General features: G+C 45.0%; 1 pseudogene; it reads left to right on the top strand.

The window, feature by feature from the left end:
* Nucleotides 1-14670, top strand: part of LOC139033549 (melanoma-associated antigen 1-like) — a 149894-nt pseudogene that overhangs the window by 47792 nt on the left and 87432 nt on the right.

Raw genomic sequence — 14670 nt, 5'->3', positions numbered from 1 at the left:
ATATTGAGTGCATCACTTTCACAGCATCATCTTTTAGGATTTGAAATAGCTCAACTGGAATTCCATCACCTCCACTAGCTTTGTTCATAGTGATGCTTCCTAAGGCCCACTTGACTTCACATTCCAGGATGTCTGGCTCTAGGTGAGTGATCATACCATCATGATTATCTGGGTCATGAAGATCTTTTTTATACAGTTCTTCTGTGTATTCTTGCCACCTCTTCTTAATATCTTCTGCTTCTGTTAGGTCCATACCATTTCTGTCCTCTATTGAGCCCATCTTTGCATGAAATATTCCCTTGGTATCTCTAATTTTCTTGAGGAGATCTCTAGTCTTTCCCATTCTGTTGTTTTCCTCTATTTCTTTAACTGATCACTGAGGAAGGCTTTCTTATCTCTACTTGCTATTTTTTGGAATTCTACATTCAAATGGGTATATCTTCCTTTTATCTTTTACTTTTTGCTTCTTTTGTTTTCACAGCTATTTGTAAGGCCTCTTCACACAGCCATTTTGCATTTTTGCGTTTCTTTTCCTCGGAAATGGTCTTGCTCCCTGTGTCCTGTACAATGGCATGAACCTCCATCCATAGTTCATCAGGCACTCTGTTTATGAGATCTAATCCCTTAAATCTATTTCTCACTTTCACTGTGTAATTGTGAGGGATTTAATTTAGGTCATACCTGAATGGCCTATTGGTTTTCCCCACTTTCTTCAATTTAAGTCTGAATTTGGCAATAAGGAGTTCATGATCTGAGCCAGAGTCAGCTCCCTCTCTTGTTTTTGCTGACTGTATAGAGCTTCTCCATCTTTGGCTGCAAAGAATATAGTCAATCTGCTTTTAGTGTTGACCATCTGGTGATGTCCTTGTGTAACATCTTCTCCTGTGTTGTTGGAAGGGGTATTTGCTATGACCAGTGCATTCTCTTGTCAAAGCTCTATTACCCTTTGCCCTGCTTCATTCTGTACTCCAAGGTAAAATTTCCCTGTTACCCCATGTGTTTCTTGACTTCCTACTTTTGCATTCCAGTCCCCTATAATAAAAAGGACATCTTTTTTGGATGTTAGTTCTAGAAGGTCAGGTTGGTCTTCATAGAACCGTTCAACTTCAGCTTCTTTTGCATTACTGGTTGGGAATCAGCATTTGCATTCAAGATTCCTTTTATTTCTTTTTCTCCTCTGATTGCTGTAACTAGGACTTCCAGAAATATGTTGAATAAAACTGGCAAAAATGGACACACTTGTCTTGTTCCTGATCTTAGAAGGAATGCTTTCAATTTTTCACAATTGAGAATAATTGTGAAAGGCTTTTGTTTGTTTGTTGAAGGCATATCATATATGGCCTTTTCTATGTTGAGGTAGGTTATCCACGGTTATTAAGATGCAAAGTAAAAGGCAGAAACACTAGAAAAGCTACATCTTAGCCCTCTTATTAGAGAGCTCTGGTCCCTGTTAGACAAACATTGTGGAGAGCTGGGCAGCTGAAGGGCCTGGTCTTTGGATCTGTTTGATGCAGGCATTCCTGTCGAGGTGTGATGGAAGGTCACAGAGACAGGCTGCAGAGGTTTGCTATTTAGAAGTGCAACCAAAGAGGTGAGATGAGGAGACTGTAAAGAAACTGAAATTGAAAAACGAGCGAAATTTGACCCAGAGAAATGGAAGAAAATTTGGGGAACTCCCCCAGAAGGCAGAGGAAGGTGTCCTGGTGGGAGAGAGATGGAAGACAGCAGATGGTCCTCACATCTGAGGATCTAAGTGCTTCTCACGGAGGAACTGCAGTGATGGGAAGAGATGCAATCATCGAAGACACCAAAAGATGCCTACATAGTACAGATGTGAACTTCCAAATTAAAGGGTTTTCTGATTCCAGGGAAATTAACAGAGCACCTAAAAATATTCTCATAGATACTAAGAAGTCTACAGGAAAAGAAATGCCACAATGATCCAGTAATAAGGAAATAAGTTGTGAGAAAAAAATACAGATTTACGCTGATCTCAGATTTTTCAGCTGTTTTAAGTCTGTTGTTGTTCAGTTGCCCAGTCATGTCCGATTCTTTGTGATCCCATGGAATGCAGCACGCCAGGCTTCCCTGTCCTTCACCACACCCAGAGCTTACTCAAACTCGTGTCCACTGAGTGGGTGATGTGATCCAACCACCTCATCCTCTGTCATCCCCTTCTCCTCCCTCTTTTAATCTTTCCTAGCATTAGGGCCTTATCTAATGAGTCAGTTCTTTGCATCAGGTGGCCAAAGTATTGGAGTATCAGCTTCAGTCTCAGGCTTTCCAATGAATATCCAGGACTGATTTCCTTTAGGATGGACTGTTGGATCTCTTTGCAGTCCAAGGGACTCTCAAGAGTCTTCTCCAACACCACAGTTCAAAAGCATCAATTCTTCAGCACTCAGCTTTCTTTATAGTCCAACTCTCACATCCATACATGACTACTGGAAAAGCCATAGCTTTGACTAGATGGACCTTTGTCGGCAAAGTAATGTCTCTGCTTTTTAATATGCTAGCGAGGTTGCTCATAGCTTTTCTTCCAAGGGGCAAGCTTCTTCTAATTTCATGCTGCAGTCACCATTTGCGTCTTCGACTGCGTCTTTGACACATCTTTGAATCACAACAAATTGTGTAAAATTCTTCAAAAGATCAGAATACCAGACCATCTTACCTGCCTCCTGAGAAACCTGTATGCAGGTCAAGAAGCAACAGTTAGAATCGGACACAGAAAAACAGACTGGTTTCAAATCAGGAAAGGCGTATGTCAATATTTTCACCTTGCTGATTTAAATTATATGAAGAGCACATCATGAGAAAGCTGGGCTGGATGAAGCACAACCTGGAATCAAGATTGCTGGGAGAAATATCAATAACCTCAGACATGCAGATAATACCACCCTTATGGCAGAAAGTGAAGAGGAACTAAAGAGCCTCTTGATGAAAGTGAAAGAGGAGAGTGAAAAAGCTGGCTTGAAACTCAACATTCAAAAAATGAAGATCATGGCAATCTGGTCCCATCACCTCAAGGCAATGAGATGGGGGAACAATGGAAACAGTGACAAACTTTACTTTCTTGGACTCCAAAATCACTGCATATGTTGACTGCATACATGCGTGTGAGAGTTGGACCATAAAGAAGGCTGAGTGCCAAATAATTGATGCTTTTGAACTGTGGTGTTGAAGAAGACTCTTAAGAGTCCCTTGGACTGCAAGGAGATCAAACCAGTCAATTCTAAAGGAAATCAGTCCTGAATATTCTTTGGAAGGACTGATGCTGAAGCTGAAACTCCAATACTTTGGCCACCTGATGCAAATAACTGACTCATTGGAAAAGATGCTGATGCTGGGAAAGATTGAAGGCAGGAGGAGAAGAGGAAGAATAAAATAATACTAAAGTTCACATACAAGAAGAAATGGATGAAAATGACAAGATAGTTTAAAGAGGAAGATTGACGAGAAGGGATTTATTGCTAATGGTACAGAGTAGCTATAGACTTTGTAACTGATATAACACTGAATAAATTCATCAGTGATGGGCAGCTTTAAGTCACAAGGGTTTATATTAGAACAGAATAGTTTATCTAAGAATTTAATATTTAATAATATTAAACTGTCATCCCAAATCTGTAAGGAAAGGAAGACTTGTACAATAAATTGTGCTGGGAAAATGATTATTTTAAAAATGAGCAAATAAATAACAAGTGTGCATTTCTAGATAAAAATATCAGGAAAATTTATCAAAATACTCAGAGCAGTTACTGTAGGCCGTGGGGTGGCAAACGACTATTATTTTCTATAATGCAGAGATGATTTTTTAAATAAGAAAAAGGTTCTTAAGGATAACTGGAAGTTTCCAATTTAAATTGGTGGATCCATCACATTTATTTCTGTCTTCTCCCACCAGAAATGCAATCATGATGATAATGAAGGAATAAAACAGGTATACACACACATAAAGATTACAGGAATGGTTTCACCACATTTCACACATAAGAATCATGAGGGATGAGGCTGGTTGAAAAAGCAGCAGATTAAAACACGTGCAGAGTCAACCCCAGAGAGAATTTTGGGGACCTGGAGTTTGAGGTGCAGTCAGCATGGGGTTGGGAAATGTGGTTGAGCAGGAGTGTCATCTGAGAGTGTCTGGATGAGACAGATGGTGCACACACACACACACACACAAAAAAAAAAACCAGAGAAACCCGACCCACATTTAGACACATTAGTTCATTCAAATATCTTTCAGGGGAAAAAAAAAATAATTCACAGAGGAACGAGTGTCAGACTGACCTCAGGTTTGTCATTGGCAACACTGGACGTGAGATGGAATTATAGCCCCAAATTTGAGGGACAGTGGTTTTCAAACTGCAATTCTACATACAACTAAGATTTTCAAGAGATTTGATAGAGACATGTTTAAATATTCAGGAACTCAGAAAGTTTAACTCCCATAGTTCTTTCTTAGGAAAGCATCTGGAGGGTGTACTCCAGACAAAAGTGGAAGTAAATCAAGAAAGAAGATGATGTGAGATCTAAGGAACAGTGGCTCCAATGCAGAGAGCATTGAGGGGGTCTCCCCGGGTGGCACAGTGCTGGTGTGAAAAAGAATAATGATTCCAGACTAGAATTGGGGTAGTGGAGTGGTCTTGCAGAGACGCAAGTGAGGAAGGAGGCAAAGCAACAGAATACCTGATAGAGTCTGGGGGAAGATGATGAGGGTGTGATAAAATAAAATAGTTCAAATAAAAACAAAGGCAATTTAAAACTTCAGGAAAAACAAAAAGCTGAACAAAAAAGAGACACAGTCATAGGATGCTACTTAGCGCTACCAAGACAGACAATTTTTTATGAAAAAGTTATGCTATTTATTGATTGTAGTCTTTCAGAATCAACCTACAGATAAATAGGGAAAGTTTAGTTATGGGTTAGGGGAAGAACACAAATGGCATCAATTTCAGGGATATAAAAATATTAAAAAGACAGAATTTTCTAGGTGGGAGGGGCAGAGAATGGACCTGTAGGAAAGGGCATGACTTTCAGACCCATTTTACCAAGTGGGTTGCTTAAAATTCTTGCCTGTAGTTAATGTGATACGAGAGAAACTTGTAAGAGTATTGTTTCATTTTATAAAGTTAACCAGTAGAGAAAATAAAATGCATATATATATATATATATGGCTTCCCTGATAGCTCAGTTGGTAAAGAATCTGCTTGCAATGCAGGAGACCCCGTTTGATTCCTGGGTCAGGAAGATCCTCTGGAGAAGGGATAGGCTACCCACTCCAGTATTCTTGGGTTTCCCTTGTGGCTCAGCTGGTAAAGAATCTGCCCACAATGCAGGAGACCTGGGTTCAATCCCTGGGTTGGGAAGATCCCCTGGAGAAGGGAAAGGCTACCCACTCCAGTATTCTGGCCTGGAGAATTCCATGGACTGTATAGTCCATGGGGTTGCAAAGAGTTGGACATGACTGAGTGACTTTCACTTTCACTTTCATACACAGATGGGTTTCCAGGTGGCTCAGTGGTAAAGAATCTGCCTGCCAATGCAGGAGATGCAAGAGATGCAGGTTTGATCCCTGGGTCAGGAAGATCCTCTGGAGGAGGAAATGGCAACCCACTCCAGTATTCTTGCCTGGAGAATCCCATGGATGGAGGAGCCTGGAGGGATACAGTCCATGGGGTCCCAAAAAATTGAGACATGACTGAGCATGCACATATACACACACACTGCCACCTTCAAGAAGTGTGGATGTGGATGGAGATGGGGGAGCTGTCTCCTGGGCCCTGAGTGTGGCCTGGGTACACCTAGGCAGCAGGCACACCCTGTTGTCACCTGCACTCGGGGAGGCAGTGCCTGTCCAGAGAAAGATGACCAGAGCATAAGTGCTGACCCTGGGCCCTGGAGGAGAAACAGTCTCTGCCTCCTACCCCCACATTTAACGACCAGAGTCAGTATTCCTAAGGTGGGGACCTCCAGACCAGCAGAACCTGGGAAATGTTGGAAACACAAACTGAATCTGAGACTCTGGGTGGGGCCGAGGCATCTAACTGGGCTAACTGGTGCCCCAGTTTGAGAACCACCAAGCTAAGTGATCCAGGTGTTTCTGGTGGGTGGACCATGTGGTGACATTTCCTTGATCCATATGATTGTCTCTGCCTCCATTTCTGCTTTCCCTAGATGTTCTCTGAGTTAATAAGAGAATTGGTAGGCAGGTAAGGTTCTAAAGAATAAAGAGAAATCTGGTCACAGTTAAAAGAGAGGAGAAAATAGGATTTGAACTGTGGGAAATTCTTCAAGAGATGGGAATACCAGACCACTTGACCTGCCTCCTGAGAAATCTGTATGCAGGCAAGAAGCAACAGTTAGAACCGGACATGGAACAACAAACATACTATTTCAAAACAAGGAAAGGAGTACATCAAGGCTGTATATTGTCACCCTGCTTACTTAACTTATATGCAGAGTACATCATGAGAAATTCTGGGCTGGATGAAGCACAAGCTGGAATCAATATTGCTGGGAGAAACATCAATAATCTCAGATATGCAGATGACATCACCCTTATGGCAGAAAGGAAGAGGAACTAAAAAGCCTCTTGATGAAAGTGAAAGAGGAGAGTGAAAAAGTTGGCTTAAAATTCAACATTCAGAAAACTAAGATCACGGCATCTGGTCCCATCACTTCATGGCAAATAGATGGGGAAACAATGAAAACAGTGACAGATTTTATTTTCTTGGGCTCCAAAATCACTGCAGATGGTGACTGCAGCTATGAAATTAAAAGACGTTTACTCCTTGGAAGGAAAGCTGTGACCAACCTAGACAGCATATTAAAAAGCAGAGACATTACTTTGCTAACAAAGGTTTGTCTAGTCAAAGCTATGGTTTTTCCAGTAGTCATGTGTGGATGTGAGAGTTGGACTATAAAGAAAGCTGAGCGCTGAAGAATTGATGCTTTTGAACTGTGGTGTTGGAGAAGACTCTTGAGAGTCCCTTGGACAGCAAGGAGATCCAACCAGTCCATCCTAAAGGAAATCAGTCCTGAATATTCATTGGAAGGACTGATGCTGAAGCTAAAACTCCAATACTTTGGCCACCTGATACAAAGAACTGACTCATTGGAAAAGACCCTGATGTTGGGAAAGATTGAAGGCGGGAGGAGAAGGGGATGACAGAGAGTGAGATGGTTGGATGGCATCACCGACTTGACAGACATGAGTTTGAGTAGATCTGGGAGTTGGTAATGGACATGGAAGCCTGGCGTGCTGCAGTCCCTGGGGTCGCAAAGAGTCAGACACAACTGAGTGACTGAACTGAACTGAACTGAATCTAAGAACATGAGATGGAGCTGGGCTGTGAGAGACACCAGAGTTGATCCAGTGTTGAGATGGAGTGAGACACAGAAGCATTTTGATAGTCACAGAAAATAGAAAATCATGTTTCAAGGACTGGACAAATTGTGTTTTAAAAAGAACATGAAACCAAATGATTAACAGGATGCAAAGGTTCTTGGAAGACATGCCATCAATTTCCTGTATTCTAAAGTGCTTTATCCACTCATAAATACTTTTATTCATTCACAGAGCATTTACTTATTCAGGGCTCAGTGTGGACACGGTTCTAGGTGTTGGCATGCAGAGGCCCAATGCCTGGTTGTAGTGGAGCTCCCAGTTTGTGGGGAGACAGAGAATCCCCAAATTTCAGTACAGGGTGAGGACTGCCCTGATAGGAGGAGCCATGTGCAAGCCACTGTTGCTGAAATAGCACAGCTTGGCTGAGAAAATACCACAGCCTCCTCACGAATCTCCAGACAAATGTGCCTTCAAGTCAAAACACAGCAACTCCTCCTGATGAGCAGTATGTGAATTTTTTATTAGTCCATTTGTTTCCCATAAAATATTAATAGAGCAGCATCTCCTGCACAGGGATTAATGTGCCATGTCACTTCTCGGCTTTCCAAATTCTGGCAAAGGTTCTGACATTCACGTGGCAGTAAAGGGCAGGGGAGCAAAAGGCCTGCTGATCCAGTGAAATAAAGGGCCTACGACTGATGCTGGCTTTTCCAGCTATGTTCAGCCCCTGGATGAAGCTGGAATGAAAAATACTTTGAGAGGACAATTTTAGAAAAAGGATGATGGTAACAGAAAGCATTGAACAAACTGAAATGACATCAAATGACAAATGCTGCTGTGAGCAAGTATATGGCTACACACCCGAGCCTTTGGAGCAGACACTTGATTGTACAAAAATATCTGCAGGGAGATTGCACTTTGCAAAATAAAAGGATGACGCGGCTGTAAGACAAGTTACTATCTGATGTATAGTTCCATAATTTCACTTTCTTTTTTTGAAAAATAAGTTCATTTATTTGTCTGTGCTGAGTCTTTGTTGCTGCACAGTTTTCTTTAGTCATTGCCCGTGGGGGCTACTCTCTAGTTGTGATACACAGGCTTCTCATTGTGGTGTCTTCTCTTCTTGCAGAGCATGGGCTCTAGGGCCCTTGGACTTCTGGAGCTGCAGCACACACACTCACAGTTGTGGCTTGCAGGCTCTAGAGCACAGGCTCCATACTTGTGGCACACTGGCTCAGCCGCTCCCCAGCATGTGGGATCTTCCCGGACCAGGCATCAAACCTGTGTCCACTGCACTGGCAGGCGGATTCTCTACCATAAAGCCACCAGGGGGGCCCCAGAATTTCACTTTCAACACAGGAAGAGACCACGTGACCTTATCTTTCCCTCTGAGGGTCTGGCCACACTGCAGAACTGGCTGCTAAGATGAGGAGCAAAGCACGGGTTATTCTCCTGCTCTGTGTAAGTCTGCCTACACAGACGATTCAGTCCCTGCATATCTAGGGATGGGGTCTTCAGAATGATCTCTCTTCCCTTTAAACACAAACCATAACAATGGAGAACATATGTTCTTCACCAGAAGTTTATCTATCTGGACATCCACGGCCAGATTCCCAGGATTCTAAAGCACAAGACATTTTGATTGATGAGAACATGGAAACGTGTGATTAACAGCATTGTTGAGAACCCCCTTTCCAAAGCATCAATGGAATAAAGATCTGGCATTTCTCTAGACTTGGCCTTCCATATTTCTGCCGTCACTATGAAGAGCTTCTTGGGCTCATGGATAAAAAAAAAAATACACCCTATCTGATACCACAAACACAACAGCTGTCCAGCTGAGTCAAGGCCCTTGAACAGCTTCCTGAGATGAAGTCATGTGAATGTTTAGGTAGCCAGGTCACTACTTAATACATGAGGTAGAAACAGAGTGAGGTCTAACTCTGTGGGCATTAGACAGCATATGCATTTCTAATTCATCCCACAAACACCTCTGAATAAAGTTGGAAATCAAATTCAGATGAAACACGTATCTTCCCATGGTCATTCATATAAAGACAAAAGATTAGAAATATGTTAGTAGGATGGCAGGTTCAGTGATAGAGGTGGGGGCAGTATCTTTGATTTGAAAATGACATAGGGCTTTCCTGGTAGCTCAGTGGTAAAGAATCCACTTGCTCCAGTTTAATCCATCTCATTAGAACTGATTCAAATGAATTCTTTTTAATGGCTGAGTAATATTCCATGGGGTATATGTACCTCAGCTTCCTCATCCATTCGTCTGCTGATGGGCATCTGGGTTGCTTCCATGTCCTGGCTATTATAAACAGTGCTGCGATGAACATTGGGGTGCACGTGTCTCTTTCAGATCTGGTTTCCTTGGTGTGTATGCCCAGAAGTGGGATTGCTGGGTCATATGGCAGTTCTACAGAGCGAAGTAAGCCAGAAAGATAAAGACCATTACAGTATACTAACACATATATATGGACTTTAGAAAGATGGTAACGATAACCCTATATGCAAAACAGAAAAAGAGACTCAGATGTATAGAACAGACTTGTGGACTCTGGGAGAAGGCGAGGGTGGGATGTTTCAAGAGAACAGCATTGAAACATGTATATTATCTAGGGTGAAACAGATCACCCAGCCCAGGTTGGGTGCATGAGACAAGTGCTCGGGCCTGGTGCACTGGGAAGACCCAGAGGGATCGGGTGGAGAGGGAGGTGGGAGGGGGGACTGGGATGGGGAATACATGTAAATCCATGGCTAATTCATTTCAGTGTATGACAAAAACTACTGTAATGATGTAAAGTAATTAGCCTCCAACTAATAAAAATAAATGGAAAAATAAAAAATAAAAATAAATGGAAAAATAAAAAATAAAAAGTAAAATAAAAAAAAAGAATCCACTTGCAAATGCAGGGGACATGGGTTCAACCCCAGGTCCAGGAAGATCCCCCATGCCTTGGAGCAACTAAGCCCAGGCACTATGATTCCTGAGCCTGTGGTCTAGAGCCTGGGAACCACAACTACTGAGCTAACATGCTGCAACTCTTGAAGCCCATGTGCTTAGAGTCTGTGGTCTGCAACAAGAGAAGCCGTTGCAATGATAAGCCAACACTCTACAACTAGAGAGTAACACCTGCTCGCAACAACTGAAGAAAGCCTGGGCAGCAACGAAGACCCAGCACAGCCAAAATAAGAAAGAAATGAAATTATTTTAAAAAAAGAAATAAAATGACATGGACCTTCCATTCTAGGTGAAAAAACTACTGCTCCCAAGAAGGGCTTTGCTGACTTGCTCACACTTCCGAATTACCCGAGGAGCTTTAAAAAAAACCCCAAACCCAGGCCACACCCCCCAGTGGAGAAAACCAGGAAAGGGAGAGTTAGAGAAGTCATCCTCTGCATGCCACCTGAGAGCTTAGGCACTAAGTGAGACACGGCAGAAGTGAAAGCTCTGGAACAAGGGCACGCACGGTGGGTCAGGTGTCAGGAATCTTGTGTTCGAGCCTCGGTTCTACCCCTAGTTAAAAAGCAACAATTGGCAAGTCAGGCAGTGGTGATGAAGGTGGTAGAGGTGGTGGTTGGTGTTGATGGTAAAGGTGGAGGTGTTGGTGGATGAGATGGAGGTGATGATGGTGATGGCAGAGGTGGAGGTACTATTGGGGGTGTTGATGGTGGAAGTGGGGGTGGTGGTGAAAATAGAAAGAAAAGTGAAAGTGAAAGTCGCTCAATCGTGTCTGACTCTTTGTGGCCCCATGGACTATATAGTCCATGGAATTCTCCAGGCCAGAATACTGGAGTGGGTGGCCTTTCCTTTCTCCAGGGGATCTTCCCAACCCAGGGATCAAACACAGGTCTCCCGCATTGCAGGCAGATTTTTAACCAGCTGAGCCACAAGGTAGGAGGTGGTGGTTAATTGTTGATAGGAGTGTGGCACTCAGGTCCTCAGGAACAAACGCCTTGTTTTTCTGTGGCGTTTCCATTGCTCTGATGACCTCTGTCATGCCCCTGATCCTGAATAATGGCTTGCTCCAGACCCAATGTGCCAGTCTCCCAGGGAGCCCACACTTCAAACTGACCGGGCAGACAGAAGTGGTATTTCCTCTCAAGGTTGGAAGCGGGTGCATCATGGGTGGAGAGGGTGCAGGAGGAGCCTGGAGGCAGTGGGCGAAGTGGGGGAGGGCCCTGAGAGTGCCAGCCTCTGGGAAAGTGCACAGCTGGAAGCAGCGAGCCACACACACACACACACACACATCAGCGTGGTTCGACACCAGTTCAAAATGATCCTGTTGGGCCTCTGTTACATTTTAATTCAACACCCAGCTCAACAGACCTGCAAAGGAAACCAACAAATGCAACTGCAGCTGGGCTTTCTCATCAAAAACCGCCAGCCTCGCCGTGGGTGCACTTCCTGGAGAGGTGGAGATCACTCTGCCCAGAGTAACGAGGACACACCACATCCCTGGGCCTAGTGCCCCCCGCCCATTCTCAGTTCTCTGTGGGGAACACTTTCCCATGGAGGCCCTGACTCTGCTCTGGCTCTGTGAGCAAGGAGCTGCCTCACTCTCCCCAGCACTCACGTGCCTCCTACCATGCTTCCCCCGGCCACTGATCCAGAGCTGCCATGGCACCTGGACCCCGGTTGTCTGATGGAGGGGCCATCACGGGCCCACCATAGTGCCTGGTACATGCTAAAGGCAGTAGCTGCCTACCAGGGCAAGAACTGGGGAGCCTGGAATTCAGCCACCTCCAAGAATGCTGCAGGGGAGTTGGGCTGGCTGAAGAGTGACAGCAAAGGGTGGGAAGTGAGCAGGATGAAGGGGAGATGGCTGACACAAGAAACGTGTACTTCCTCCTCTTGAAGGGCCCTGACCAGTCTGCAGGAAGTGGCACCTGGCCTTTCAGGACTCTCCGCATCTCCCTGTGGAGGCCATGTGGAGGGACAGGTGGCCCTGCCTGGCTTGAGTCCCAGGGCACCTTTCAGGTTCTGTGTGGATTTAGCTGTGTGCTCAGTCGTGTTGGACTCTTTGTGACCCCATGGGCTGCAGTTTGATAGGCTCCTCTGTCCCTGGGATTCTGCAGGCAAGAATCCTGCAGTGGGTTGCCATTCCCTGCTCCAGGGGATCTTCTTGACCCAGGGATGGACTTGCGTCTCCTGCATTGGCAGACAGGTTGTTTACCACTAGCACCACCAGGGGAGCTGCAGACCCTGCCCTCAGGGGCTGGATTCTCATCCCTGCCTCTGTGGAATAGTAGAGGGGGCCTCACCGCAGGGCTGTGAGACACGACACCACGCCCTGGCTCCTGAGAGAAGGGCAGAGGGAATGACAAGTGTGAAAACAACACACAACCAAACTGGGCCCATGCCTGATCGAGGAACCTCCCTGCATGCTCCTCCTGGATCTGGAATATCTCTGTCTATGTCCCAAAGTGACCAAATCCTGCTTGTTTTTACCCCTCCTCCTTCCCTCACCCTCCACCTTGGGTTTCTATCTTTCAGCAAAATTCTGAACAGAACTGATGCCTATCTTGCGATACTTAACTTTTTGACTGTTATATATTTCTTTGTTTGTCTATCCTTGCCTAGATTGTTGAGGGCATTACGTAGGTTTCCTTCCTTTTTCCATCCCTCCACAAAGTAAGTGCCTTACTTTGACCTTCTCTAGCTTTAGTTCCTCTAGTGTTGAAGGAAACCAGACTAGGTCACCCTAAAATATGCCTTTTTGACATGACAATTATTTTGCAGTGAACCCAGCAAAGCTCCTGTTTTCTGCCTAAAGGCAGGAAATAGTTCCTTCTTCCTGGAGACAGACTCTCGCTGGCCCACAGATGCACCAGGGAACCTATAGTCCACACATTCCCGCACTGGGCCCTCTGGTTTGTGCACTCCCCACAGCTTCCACCCTGGGAACCCTAAACCTGCCTCCTCACCCTGGTAATTCTCTGCAAGTTTATTGCTCCTGGTAGATGAGGCTGTAAAAGCTGCACTTGTGAACTGATGCTTTGGATTGAGATGTTTTCCCATGCTATGTGTGGGCCAAGTGTGTAAACTGTGCTTCCCTCTTGTTAATCTGTCTTGTTGTGAGGGTCCCAGCTGCAAGCCCAAGACGGGTAAAGGGTGCTCTCCTATACAGCGTCCTGTACTGAGTCAGCAAGGGCCAAGTACCTATCAAGTTTTGCTTCCAGGACAACCAAAGAAATCCGTATCTACAAGGATCCTATTGAAACAGAACTTTATCAGCTAATTTTAAACTTAATTTGCCCACTCAGCAAATGTTTACCCAGCTCATACCATGTGCCAGGCCCAGCCCAGAACTGGAGTTTGAACTTCACATGTGTGTGCATGCTCCGTCACTTCAGTCGGGTCTTACTCTCTATGATCCCCTGGACTGTAGTCCACCAGGCTCCTCCATCCATGGGATTCTCCAGGCAAGAATACTGGAGTGGGTTGCCATGCCCTTCTCCAGGGGATCTTCCCAACCCAGGGATCAAACCCACATCTCCTGCGGCTCCTGCATTGGCAGGTAAATTCTTCACTTCTGAGCAACTGGGAAAGCCCAGTTTAGGATATCATTTAGAGATAGTTAGAGGATTTATCTGAAACCTGCAAAGACCAATCGAGGTCACTGAGTATCTTCCTGTGCAAAGGCCAGCTTGCCTTGCGATGGCCTGGGCAGCCCTGCTGGGGTGGGCATCTCATGTGGATTTCTGTCCGGTGTGTCAAAGAGCCCAAGGTTACAGTTAGGGCCCAGGGGGATCAGTAACCCTCAAGCCTGTCCTTATATTTCTTGTCAGACTGTCCACACACACGGAGCTTCTCATCTGTCCCTGGGACTGGTTCTAATGCCCCATTGGTTAAATAGTGAGTTAAATAAAACCCCTGACATCTGCTCATTTACCTTCTCTGAGAATCACAACCTGACCAGTTGAAGGGAAGATGTTGGACCAGCAGTTAGAAATGGACCTGAAGTTCTGAGGGCAGGGCTGAGTGCCAGTGGCCAGCAGGTAGGATTCACGGGCATGAGACGGGAGGACCAGCCTGTGCTGTGTGCACTGTCTAATCTTCACGGCACCCACGAGTGAACACTTGATTGTGAACATTCATCCCCATCTTGCAGATGAGGAATCAGAATGAGGCAGGAGAAGGGGAACTCGCCCCAGAGCAGAGAACTGGGATATGGACCCAGGCAGTGGCTTGTGAACCTTCACTCGGAACCAGTGGTTTTCAGTCTGGTTCTGGGGTGTTTTCGATGGTCACACTGTCATCCAGTGGGGAGAGCTGGGGATGTACCTGAAGTCTCTGTGATGCAGAA

This window comes from Odocoileus virginianus, unplaced genomic scaffold (genome assembly GCF_023699985.2).
Source record: "Odocoileus virginianus isolate 20LAN1187 ecotype Illinois unplaced genomic scaffold, Ovbor_1.2 Unplaced_Scaffold_16, whole genome shotgun sequence".
NCBI lineage: Eukaryota > Metazoa > Chordata > Mammalia > Artiodactyla > Cervidae > Odocoileus > Odocoileus virginianus.
This window is presented reverse-complemented; position numbering and strand designations above follow the sequence as displayed.